Source organism: Mustela nivalis (genome assembly GCF_964662115.1).
Source record: "Mustela nivalis genome assembly, chromosome: 6".
NCBI lineage: Eukaryota > Metazoa > Chordata > Mammalia > Carnivora > Mustelidae > Mustela > Mustela nivalis.
The window spans coordinates 142228273-142241167 of NC_139025.1; the positions used below are offsets into that span (position 1 = coordinate 142228273).

Consider the following 12895-nt stretch of genomic DNA (forward strand, 5'->3'; position numbering starts at 1 on the left):
AAAAATTCTCTTTATTTGTTGGTTAACCAGAAAATTTAAGTGACTAAAGCTCATTCACTGATAACCATAGTTAACTTAGGTATTCCCTAATTATGAAAATAGAGGTGATAATTTATAATAATAATTAACCTATTAAAAACAAACATAATCAAATGAACAAAAGACTAAGTATATTACAATAAATCTACACAATGGACAGTAACGGTGGGACTACAGTGATCTCTTCTTTTCCCCTATATTTTCTAGAACCAACATCTATGATTTTTGTAGTAAGAAAAAGTTTCTTTAAAGCACATGATGACAAGCTAAAAGTGTTTAAATTTTTTATTTAGTTTAAAAACAAAAATAGTCCTGGAATAAAATTTAAGAAAAATTCAACCATTCTATCCTATGCTCCTCTTTATAAAAAAAATATTTACATCAAGAATAAATAAGTCAAAATTTTCATTTACCTGTCGATTCCTCTCATCCATTATGCGTGTGATTTGAATTTTCTTCCGCCCCATTTTCAATCACCTTTCCTTCCTTATATTCCAAACATTTAATTCAAAATGTATTTTCTTCAATACCCTAATGCATCGTACACAGCTTCTATTATTTCACCTTCTGGTGCAAGGGCTACAGCTGAAATTTTGTAGAAGATCTAAAAGAAAACACAAATTGGAAAATTTAAGTTCTCTAAGTTTGTAAATCATGGAAATGTTATACAAATTTCAAACTTACCTCTACGCTGCACATAGGCATATATTAGTTGAAATTCCTGGTTACATTTTGGTAGTTAAGTAGAAGCTTTGTTAACTTCACCCCTAAGAAATCCCTGGAATCTTTTTGTGCCTCTAGCTCTGGCTGAAAATAAGCTTTGAGTTTTTCTCAATGCATATAGTAAAAGCAACAAGAGCAACAAATTATTGGGATTTTTCTATGTGCCAAGAATTTTTCCATGTACCTGATATATCTTAACTCATTCGATCCAAACAGCATCTTTTTGGTTTAATTATCGTCACCATTTTATAAATAAGGATACTGAGGCAGAGAGATCCTAAATAAATATGTCCAAGGTAACACACACAGTAAAGGGCAGGGCTTGGAATATGAACTCAGGGACTCTGGCTCCAGAATTTCTCTGCTTGGAAAATATCCTTGGAAATATCCTTGGAAAGTTTCTGATGTCCTCCATGTCAAAGGATGAACTAATAATCTGGGTAGCCCCAATCTGCCCTTACAAATGATTCTTGCAAACTGCCCTAGCTACCACCCAAATTACTGTCAATCCATAAAGGCACCCTATGATTTCATAATAATGTCCACTTATTAAATGAAATATTGTTCCTTTTAGCCATTTAATAAAATTCTCCTAATTTATCAAGATTCAGTTCCCCCGGATAGAGTAAACTATAGCACCTTATGCTCTGTGGCTATTTGTATAATAAATTCTAAGTCCGTATTCCTGAGACCATGAATCCTTCAAGAACAGGATTTTTTTTTATTATTATTCCATTTATCTCTGTAATTCAATGACTGGCAATGATATCATCTGTCATGTTCCAAATGACAGTTGTGTCAAAGACCTAGTGTTTTCAAAACTTACATAATAAAATATTTACAAGGGAATAAAACACAAATACTATATACAATAATAAATTCTCAGGGGAATTTTATTCAAGTATTTCTAATATTGTGCATATACAGCCATAAAATTTTAAAAGTACTGTGCAAATCCATGCTTGATTAAATCTGGCTTTTGCTCAAAAGCAGTGAATTTTTCATTTCTTAACACTACCATCATAACTATAAGCATAGCATGTCTTACGTATCTTCCCTTGTATTCTTTCATTTCTTCATTCATACAAACATTAACTGAACATCTATTAACAATTGATAACCTATTAACTGATCACCAACTTGCAAAAGTATTCTACTTCCAAACACTGAAGTAGGCACATAGAGTAAAATATTTAAAAAGAAAAAAGGCATGATTTCTGATCTCACTGAGTTCATAGTTTAGAGGGGAAAACAGACATTAATCAAACTACCATATAAATGAGTCCAGAAATTAAAATTAGGATGTTAGTTTATTTGACCTAAATTCACAAGTTAGGTAAGGCTTCCTTTGGAATGTGCCTCAAACCTGAGTATGAAGGTATACATTCTAAGCAGAGAGAATACCATGTGCACGGAAGCAGGAAACATTAGAAAAACTGAAGGATGGCTAGTCAACTGGTGGGAACCAAACAAACAACTGTGCTGTAGAATGTTTTTGCTTCCTCATGAGACTGCACTATAAACCAATAAAAGTCAGTTTATTCAAATCATGTTCCTTAACAGATCACACTGTATTCAATTCCCATTATAAAAATTTGAACTGTAGTAGACAAGATAAATATTCGTGCATTTCAATTCTAATGCCTCTAATGCCTCTAAGGTGTATGCACTCTGCTCTCTTTTAGAATCTGAAAAATTCTGAATTCTATTAGACCATATCTAAGCATTTTGCTTTTGACAATAGTTGAATAGGTTACTTCAACCTTCTCTCTTAAGATTTATTTATTTCAGAGGGAGGGTGAGAGAACATAAGCAAGCACAAATGGTGGGGGGTCAAGGAGATTCCGACCTGAGCGCGAAGCCTGACAGAGTGCTCAATCCCACAAACAATGAGATCACAACCTGAGCCAAAAGTAAGTCAGATGCTTAACTGACTAAGTCACCCAGGAGCCCCAAACCAACCTTCTAATAATGAGAAAACAACAAGAAAAGTAATCTGTTCAAAACCACTGGAGAACTTCCAAGACAGAATTGAAGGGCTGAGATCTGGAAGAAACGGATGAGAACGCACTTCAGAATAATTCTCCCCCTAGTCATTAGTAGATTCTTAAAATATTGCCTGAGCCCCATGTCAGGTTCTCTGCTCAGCAGGGAATCTGCTTCTCCCTCTTCCTCTCCATGTAACCCCCACCCACTCGTGCTCTCTCTCTCACTTTTTCTCAAATAATTAAGAGTGTGTGTGTGTGTGTGTGTGTGTGTGTGTGTCTGTTTATTTTTAGACCCAAAAACGTTGGCTGAGAGGCTGAGAAGCTAAACAGAGCTTTCAACAGATCTTCAGTAGGACACAAAAGTAGATGCAAGGTCTGCCAAGGAATAGCCCAGCTCCAGTAAACACAACGGGAGTAGGGAGGGAATCCAAAAGACTATACCCTAGGTATATACGTAAATTAGAAATAGACCAGACCAACAAGGAGGAAAGTATAGCTTCATATCATCTCAATCCCTGATTAGGTTAAGGAATCTGGGCTACCTAGTGTCATTAGCCTAGCTGCAGGCCAATAAAAACTCCTGTAAAGATTTTAGAAAAAGTATATCTTACCAGCAAAACTTAACATCATCTAGAAATTTAAATGATCTTATCATTATTATACAAAATGTCTAAAAATGAAAAATTACCAGTCAAGACCTGACTTGAAAACTCTGATTTTAAAATGGCAAGAAATCAGACCTATAGTAGATCCAAGTCATGGTGTTATCAGAAAAGAACTTTAAAATATGTGAATGTGTTCAAAGAATTAATAACGACTATTAGCAGATAATGCTAAAAGTATGGAAAACAACTGAAAAATACAATTCTGAAAACAGAAAATAAAAAAATAAATCATAATAGGTTAGAATACAGCTGAACAATCAATGATCCAGAAGCTAAGAATGAGGAAAATACTCATACTGATGCCCAAAAAGACATAAATTGGGAAATACAAACAGAGTGTGAAAAACTTATGACACATGGATCCAAAATACATGTAACTGCAGTCCTTGAAAGAAAAGAGAGAAATGTTTAAAGACATATAGTTGAAAACTTTTTAAAAACTTACCAGTGACATCATGCCACAGAACCCAGATCTACAAACTCCCAAGCAAAACAAATCCAAAGAAAACCACTACAAAAAACATATCAAAGTAAAAAGGGTGGATGGAGGGAAAGAGAGAGACTCACGCAAAGAGACACAGCCACAGACAGAGAGATCTTAAAAGTAGTCAAAAAAGGAAAGATTTACAGTGGACTTTTTCACAGTAGTAATGGAAGTCAGAAGACATGGAATGATATTCTCAAAGTGCCAAGAGTGGGAGAAATGCCAAACTAGAATAGTCTATCTGGCAAGTAATACTCCTGAAGGGGGTGGGGGGGGCAAAACACAGACATCTGTAATCAAATAGAAACAAAGAATTTAACACCAAAAACAATGAAGGGGCTTCTTCAAGTAGAAAGAAAAAAGGATGTTTTCTTTGCAGAAATGTCTGTTCATGTCTTCTGCCCATTTCTTGATTGGATTATTTGTTCTTAGGGTGTTGAGTTTGCTAAGTTCTTTATAGATTTTGGACACTAGCCTTTTATCTCATATGCCATTTGCAAATATCTTCTCCCATTCTGTCAGTTGTCTTTTGGTTTTGTTAACTGTTTCCTTTGCTGTATAAAAGCTTTGGATCTTGATAAATATTCCAATAGTTCATTTTTGCCCTTGCTTCCCTTGCCTATGGCAATGGAAGATGTTGCTGTGGCTGAGGTCCAAGAGGTTGCTGCCTGTGTTCTCCTCAAGGATTTTGATGGATTCCTTTCTCACATTGAGGTCCTTCATCTATTTGGAGTCTATTTTCGTGTGTGGTGTAAGGAAATGGTCCAATTTCATTTTTATGCATGTGGCTGTCCAATTTTCCCAACACCATTTATTGAAGAGGCTGTCTTTTTTCCATTGGACATTCTTTCCTGCTCTGTCAAAGATTAGTTGACCATAGAGTTGAGGGTCTATTTCTGGGCTTTCTATTCTATCCCATTGATCTATGTGTGTGTTTTTGTGCCACTACCATGCTGTCTTGATGATGACAGCGTTGTAATAGAGTTTGAAGTCCGGAATTGTGATGCCACCAACTCTAGCTTTCTTTTTCAATATTCCTTTGTGTATTGGAGGTCTTTTCTTGTTCCATGTAAATTATAGGATTCTTTGTTCCATTTCTTTGAAAAAGATGGATGGTACTTTGATAGGAATTGCATTAAATGTGTAGATTGCTTTAGGTAGCATAGACATTTTCACAATATTTATTCTTGCAATCCAGGAGCATGGAACATTTCTGCAAAGAAGACATCCAGATGGCCAACAGACACATGAAAAAGTGCTCCATATCACTCGGCATCAGGGAAATACAAATCAAAACCACAATGAGATATCACCTCACACCAGTCAGGATGGCTAATATTAACAAGTCAGGAAATGACAGATGCTGGAGAGGATGCGGAGAAAGGGGAAACCCTCCTACACTGTTGGTTGGAATGCAAGCTGGTGCAACCACTCTGGAAAACAACATGGGGGTTCCTCAAAATGTTGAAAATAGAACTACCCTATGACCCAGCAATAGCTCTACTGGGTATTTACCCTAAAGATACAAACCTAGTGATCCAAAGGGGCACATGAACCCGAATGTTTATAGCAGCAATGTCTATAATAGCCAAACTATGGAAAGAACCTAAATGTCCATCAATAGATGAATGGATAAAGAAGATGTGGTATATATACACAATGGAATACTATGCAGCCATCAAAAGAAATGAAATCTTGCCACTTGCAACGACGTGGATGGAACTAGAGGGTATCATGCTTAGCAAAATAAGTCAAGCGGAGAAAGACAACTATAATACGGTCTCCCTGATATGAGGAAGTGGAGATGCAACATGGGGGGTATAGGGGGTAGGAGAAGAATAAATGAAACTAGATGGGACTGGGAGGGAGACAAACCATAAGTGAATCTTAATCTCACAAAACAAACTGAGGGTTGCTAGGGAGGGGGGGGTGGGAGAAGGAAGGTGAGGTTATAGACATTGGGGAGGGTATGTGCTTTGATGAGTGCTGTGAAGTGTGTAAACCTGGCGATTCACAGACCTGTACCCCTGGGGATAAAAATATATTCTATGTTCATTAAAAAAATAAAAAATTTAAATAAAAAGAAAGAAAGAAAGAAAAAAGGATACCAGACACAGCTTGGATATTTCACCAAAAAGTACGTACGTAAACAAAAAAATAAGTATAAGGAAGAGGGTAAATATGTAACTCTAAGTAAATATAGACTAAGAATATAATAATACACTGTAGAATTTAAAATATTAATAATACACAACAACAGTACAGTACAGGAGTAAATAAAGTTAAGGTGTTCTAAAACCCTTTCATTTAATGGGAAATTAAAAAAGTACTTTTTTACTTTTTAGACTTGAGTCAAAGATGCATGTAAGAACAGTAAAAGTACAGAAAGCTAACAAGCTAATGGAAGGGGAAAATGAATTAATAACTGAATTGTATTAAAAAAAGATCTGATGACTACAAAAGTACATCTTAAATATGAGATAGAATGGAAGTAAAAGCATGGAGAACATACTGTGTAGAACACAAATCAAAAAAAAAATCTGTAGCTATACTTTATCACAGTACATTTTTTTATTTTATTGAGGATTTTATTTATTTATTTGACAGAGAGAGAGAGACACCGTGAGATAGGAACACAAGCAGGGGGAGTGGGAGGGAGAGAAGCATGCTTCCCACGAAGCAGGGAGCCCGATGTAGGACTCAATCCCAGGACACAGTAAAAGCTCAATTCACTGGAAAGAGCTAGCAATTCTAAATCTGAATATACCTAATAACACTTAAAGTCAGGAATCTGTTCCTTAAAATCAGATATCCTGTACAAAATCCTAACTAGGACTTTATTTTCCATTTTTTTAAATAGGAAAAATTATATTACATATAAACTCATAATCCCCAATCGTTTCTCTTTTAATACTTAACTGAAATACAGAAAATGTCCATTTATAATAGAAAATTATCATGGTTAGGATGTAAAATACTACATGACTTCAGACGCAATAGCTTTCTCACTGGCTTTATTTCCTTTTCCATGATTTAACACTTTCTGTGTTAAACACTTTTTGTGCTTTCTACAAAACTAAGCAAAATTAAGGGACAAATACAACAGCAAATAGAAATTTATGCAAGACAAACACATACAGCAGATAACAGCTCAAAGGCTTATAATATGGAAACCTCTTTCTTTTTGCCAGTAGCAACAGAGATGCACATTCCCTCTGTTGACAGAACATGACTCAAAAATGTCTACCTGTGATTCTAATGTTCTACAAATTGATTTGAAATTTAATTTGTGACTTTGCCCACATATCAGTTTGTTAAAATATTGTACTGAACTGTGCAGATGGAAAAACACTTTTGTTTTCAAAATTTATTTGAGAGAGAAAGCAGGGTTGGGAGAAGGCAGAGGCAGAAGGAATCTCAACCAGACCCTGCTGAGCACAGAGCCTGATGTCGGGCTCAATCTCACCACCCTGAGATCATGACCTGAGCAAAAATCAAGAGTCAGACACTTAACGACTGAGCCACCAAGGCATCCCAAAAACATACTTTCTCCAAATAAACTTCAGTCAGTACCAAGGGAACTAGTAAGTAAGACGACAAATCTAGCAAGTTGATTTTAACAAAGCTTTCTCAGAAACTAATGGAACAAGCACACCAAAACAAGGAATAGATTAGAAGAAACAAAGAGATTTGAATTTTACAATTACCAGCCTGACATACAGAACGGTATACCTAACAAGAGCAGAAGACACATTCCTTGTAAGTGAATAAAAACATTTGCCAAAAGTGACCACATGCTGGATCATAAACTGCTAACAAATTCCAAAGGACAGACAAGTTTCTCTGACCTCCAATGAATTAAGCTATGAAGTAACAACAATATGATTAGAAATGCTTATAGAGTGAAATTAAGCAATAAACTTCTAATCAACTCATGGGTCAAAGAAGAAATCACAGCCACAATCAGAAAAGAATTGAACACTATAAAATTCACATAACATCAAAAGTTATGGGATGCAGGTAACACCATGCTTAAGAGGGAAATTTATAGCTTTAGAACACATATATGGAGGAAATGCCAAAAACCAATGTTCTAAGCAACTATCTGAAAGAGTTATAAAAAGAACAAATTAAACCCAAGACACTACAGATGAAGAAATAAAAGAGCATACCATAATGAAATAAAAAATATACAACAGAGATCAACAAAACTAAAAGTTAGTTCTTTGGAGGGAATAATAAAACTGGCAAGTTCCTGGAAAAAATAATAGAGGAGCTGAAAATAAAACAAATATCTGTCCCCAAAGGTTTTAGATTAAAAAATATGAACTTGTTTTTTATAACATGTGCTGCATTTACCACATGAAGATTAATACGAATAACCAACAAAAATCTGAAAGCAAATTATATCAAACTAAACTCATAAGTATAACTCTTTAACTACTACGTCCCATATTTCTGGCTCAAATGCTGTAGTAACATAATTTTAACACTCTTTAGATCCCATTAGGTGCTATAATTTAACTATACCTACCACCTTTTCACTGTTCCTCAGCCAATTTATGTCTCTTTATCTAATTAAATTCTCATGCACCCTCACTCCCTCGGCTCTTGCTCTCCCTCTTCTCTCCTCCCTCCAGTCATTTCCTGGGAAAGAACCCGCTCTTGACTACCTGCTTACTTCCATGTAGCTGAATAGGCTGAGAATAAACAACCATACTAACCAGGCTAATTAATCTTTCCTTAAGTTTAGTAATTTTCCATTTCCCAGTTATGTGCATGATTATTTGATGCCCTATTCTAACACTCTAATACTCATCACTCATCCTCACTTTCAGTTGATGACTTTGCTACCTATTCTACTTATGGAAAAAAAAACAGTAATCAGAAGAGAATCTCCTCAAGTTCCTGCCACCATATCTATCAATCCATCAACATCTGTCCGACTATACATGCCTTCTTTCCTATTTAGGTCTTGGCTACAGCAATTCCTCCTTTCTTTCCTTCAAAGTCAAAATTTTCTTCTATACTGAAGCAAGCACTCCCACGGGCAAAAAATTAAATGAAAGATGCTATTATCTCAGTTATCCAAAACAAAACACAGAAAACAAAAATGCCTTGATCCTGAAATTTAAAATATACTAAAAGAAAAATCCATCTTTGCAGATTCTGAGATGTTTCAATTTCATAAAGATGTCAATTCTCCCCCAAATTAATCTAGAGATTTAATGCAATCCTAATCAAAATACCAGATTTCCTTTTATTACATGCAGAAACTAACAAGATTATTTTAAAATCCATTTGTGAATATAAAGAATAGTCAAAACTACCTTGAAGAAAAGACTCATACAGTTATTTAATAGACTTATTATAAAATGAATAGTAATTGAGATGGTGTGATGTTGCCTGTTGTGTGTTTTGCATGTTGAAAGGACTGTACACCATGACAAAGTGGGACTTATTCCTGGAAATGTAAGGATGATTTAACACACTAATAAAATTAATCAATGTGATAAACCACATTAAGAGAATGAAGGAAAAAAACACATGACCCTCTAAATTGATGCAAAAGCAGCATGTGACAAAGTACAATATTCTTTTATGATAAACAAAATCAACTAGAAATAGAAGGAAACTACCTCAACAAAATAAAAATCATATAGGAAAACCCCACAGCTCACACCATGTTCAAGTGGTGAAAGACTAAAAGCTTTTCCTCTAAGATCAGGAATAAGACAGAAATGACTGATTTCGCCCCATAAATTCAACAGGGGAAGTTCTAGTCAAAGCAATTAAGCAAGAAAAATGAATAAAAGGTATCCAAACTGGAAAGGAAAAAGTGTAAGTACCTCTGTTTGCAGATGATGTCATCTTATACATAGAATCCACTAAAAAGATTCCACAAAAACCTGTTGAACTAATAAGTTCATCAAAGTAGTAGGATACAAATGAACACAATAAAATCAGTTGCATTTCTACACTAACAATAAACAGTTTGAAAGAAGAAAATAATTCCATTTGCCATAGCATCAAAAATTTTTAAAAAATATTTTAGAGAGCGTGTGTGCGTGCAAGAGTGGGGAGAAACAGAGGGAAAGGAAGAGAATCCTCAAGCATGCTCCCCGCACAGCACAGAGCCCAATGTGGGGCTCAATCTCAGGATCATAATCTGAGCCAAAATCAGGATGCAAGAGCCAAAGCCAAAATTTGGCTTAACTGACTTGAGCCACCTTAGGTGCCTCTACAATAGCATCAAATTTTTTTAAATACTCAGGAATTACCTTAGTCAATGTGAAAAACTTGCACACTGAAAACTCAACAACACTGATAAAAAAAAACTAAAGAATACAGAATAAATAAAAAGACACCCTATGTTCACAGACTGTAAGACTTATTGTTGTTAACATACAGATATTACCCAAAGTGAACCACAAATTCAATGCAATCCCTATCAAGATCCCAAATTTTTAAAAGCCACCCTAAATTAATATTGAATCTCAAAGGTCTCCAAATATCCAAAACAATTTTGAAAAAGAACAAATTTGGAGGACACACACTCCCTAATGTTGAAATTTTCTATAAAACTATAGTAATCAATACAATATGGCATTGGCATAAAGACAGACGCATAGATCAATGGAACAGAAGAAAGAGCACAGACAAATCCAGGAATACATGGCCAAATGTCAAAAAGTGTCCATGGACACTATCAACAGAGTAAATGAGCAACCCACCAAATAGAAGAAAATAATTCTATGTCATATTATCTGAGATTAATATCCACAATATATAAAGAATCCCTAAAACTCAAAACCAAAAATAGGCAGAGGACTTGAATAGACATTTCTCCAAAGATGGTATACAAATGGTCAATAAGCACGTGAAATGATACTCAACATCACTAATCATTAGGCAAATGCAAATCAAAACCACAATGACATACCACTTCACACAATTTGGACAACTATCATTAAAACCAACAAAAACCAAAAAAAAAGTCATATTGTGAATGGGGGTAAATGTGAAACCTTGTGCGTTGCTTGGGGGAATGTAAAATGGTACTGTTGCTGTGAAAACCAGTATGCTGGTTACTCAAAAGATTAAACAGCAAATAATCATTTGATCCAAAAATTCCACTTCTAGGTCTATATACAAGAGAACCGTAAGCAGGGACTTGAATAATATTTTTGTACATCTATGTTCATAGGAGCATTATCCACACTTAAAAGGTAGAAAAATCCCAATGTCGTTGGCAGATGAACAGAAAAACAAAACGTGTTATCTACATACAATGGAGTATTTTTCAGCTTTACAGAAAATCCTATCACTTAGGGTACCTGAGTAACTCTGCCAGTTAAGCATCTCCCTTCAGCTCAGGGTGTGATCTCAGTGTCCTGTCAGGCCTCCTGCTCAGTGGACAGCCTGCTTCCCCCTCCCTCTGCCCACTGCACCACTCATGAGTGCATGCACACATGTGCTCTTCTCAATCAACAAATAAAATCTTTTTTTTAAAGATTTTATTTATTTATTTGACACAGAGAGATCACAAGTAGGCAGAGAGGCAGGCAGAGAGAGAGGAGGAAGCAGGCTCCCCACCGAGCAGAGAGCCCGACGCAGGGCTCCATCCCAGGACCCTAGGATCATGACCTGAGCTGAAAACAGAGGCTTTAACCCACTGAGCCACCCCAGGCGCCCCTACATCTATTTATTTTAAAAACAAAATGGGCAGGGTGACCTCTTTCAGAGCCATTACATGGATTGAGTTTCTCATCTGTAGCTTCTCTGGAATTTAAATAAAGAGCTAAAAGGAAGCAGACAATTACCTTGGATTGAGAACCCATGGAAAAGAGAATCCATGAGTTCTCTTTAGCCAGTGCAATTGCCTTGGAAAGTCAAGCAGGGCATCTGAAAGTCATCAAGTGCCTTGGGCTCTCTAAATCATGTCCATTTATTCCAGACAGTTCCAAGAGGCAAGTGATTTCAAAAGGATAACTCTATTCTCTACACAGTACATGCAAATTTGAAATAGAAATTAAGCTTTCAGTTTCTTCCCAATACAACCTCATTCCAGAAGGGTTTAAAATCAAAAACTGAAACTTGATTCATAGCATAATAGGTAAGTTGTTTTTCTGAGAACAAGAAAATTTGCTCTAACTCGTTTGTTCACGAGACTGATTTTTCAAATACAAATAGTGAAGGAGTTTGGAAAAGAACAAAACGTGATCATTCATTAAAAAAACAAAAACAAAAAAACAGATAACAGAACAAAACAAAACTCTGTGAGTTTCGGGTGCCTGGGTGGCTCAGTGGGTTAAGCCGCTGCCTTCGGCTCAGGTCATGATCTCAGGGTCCTGGGATCGAGTCCCGCATCGGGCTCTCTGCTCAGAGGAGAGCCTGCTTCCCTTCCTCTCTCTCTGCCTGCCTCTCTGCCCACTTGTGATCTCTCTCTGTCAAATAAATAAATTAAAAAAATCTAAAAAAAAAACCTCTGTGAGTTTCTCCTTATGGCTTGTTGCAAACTATGCCCTCCAAAACAGATTGAATAAAATTTCTTTGAGAGTAAGATCATAAGCTAACAGCAAGAACAAAAATCCCTCTACAGACACAAGGATTTAGCATCATATTTTGAAAAGGCACAGAGACAATACAAGCAAGCAGCTCACAAGACACAGGCAAAGTGAATTGTCTCTACTTTATGGAGCCTGAGAATTTCATCTTTTTTGAACACTTCACATTAGGCATTTTTATTTATTGGATGCTTATCTTTTTTTTTTTTTTTAGTATGCTTATTCTATTACAGGCAACCTGCAGCTGTTATGCACATTTCTGAATAAACGTTAATTTATAATAAGGTATTGTTTGTCACAGAAGACAAGGGGGAAATTGAACTCTTTCTGTCCATCTGGAGATGGTGAGCAGCTGGTTGAAATCAGGGATCTGATATATTTCATTTTCTAGGTATCTCACCACCCTAACACACTAGCCCAGCCATAGCT

At 35.8% G+C, this 12895-nt stretch overlaps 2 long non-coding RNA genes and 2 pseudogenes across 4 annotated transcripts in view; 3 read left to right on the forward strand and 1 right to left on the reverse strand.

Annotated features, from left to right (window-relative positions):
- LOC309867659 (myocyte-specific enhancer factor 2A-like) overlaps positions 1-506 on the reverse strand; it is a 682021-nt pseudogene extending 681515 nt beyond the window's left edge. Inside the window, exon 1 of the transcript in view lies at positions 453-506. The product of the transcript in view is annotated as a myocyte-specific enhancer factor 2A-like (transcript). The remainder of the gene's footprint in view (positions 1-452) is intronic.
- LOC309867661 overlaps positions 1-12895 on the forward strand; it is a 743341-nt gene that overhangs the window by 325566 nt on the left and 404880 nt on the right. The window lies entirely within an intron of this gene.
- Positions 1-12895, forward strand: part of LOC309867660 (myocyte-specific enhancer factor 2A-like) — a 396028-nt pseudogene that overhangs the window by 165451 nt on the left and 217682 nt on the right. The gene's annotated exons all lie outside the window — the stretch shown is intronic.
- LOC309867663 overlaps positions 1-12895 on the forward strand; it is a 239157-nt gene that overhangs the window by 64436 nt on the left and 161826 nt on the right. The window lies entirely within an intron of this gene.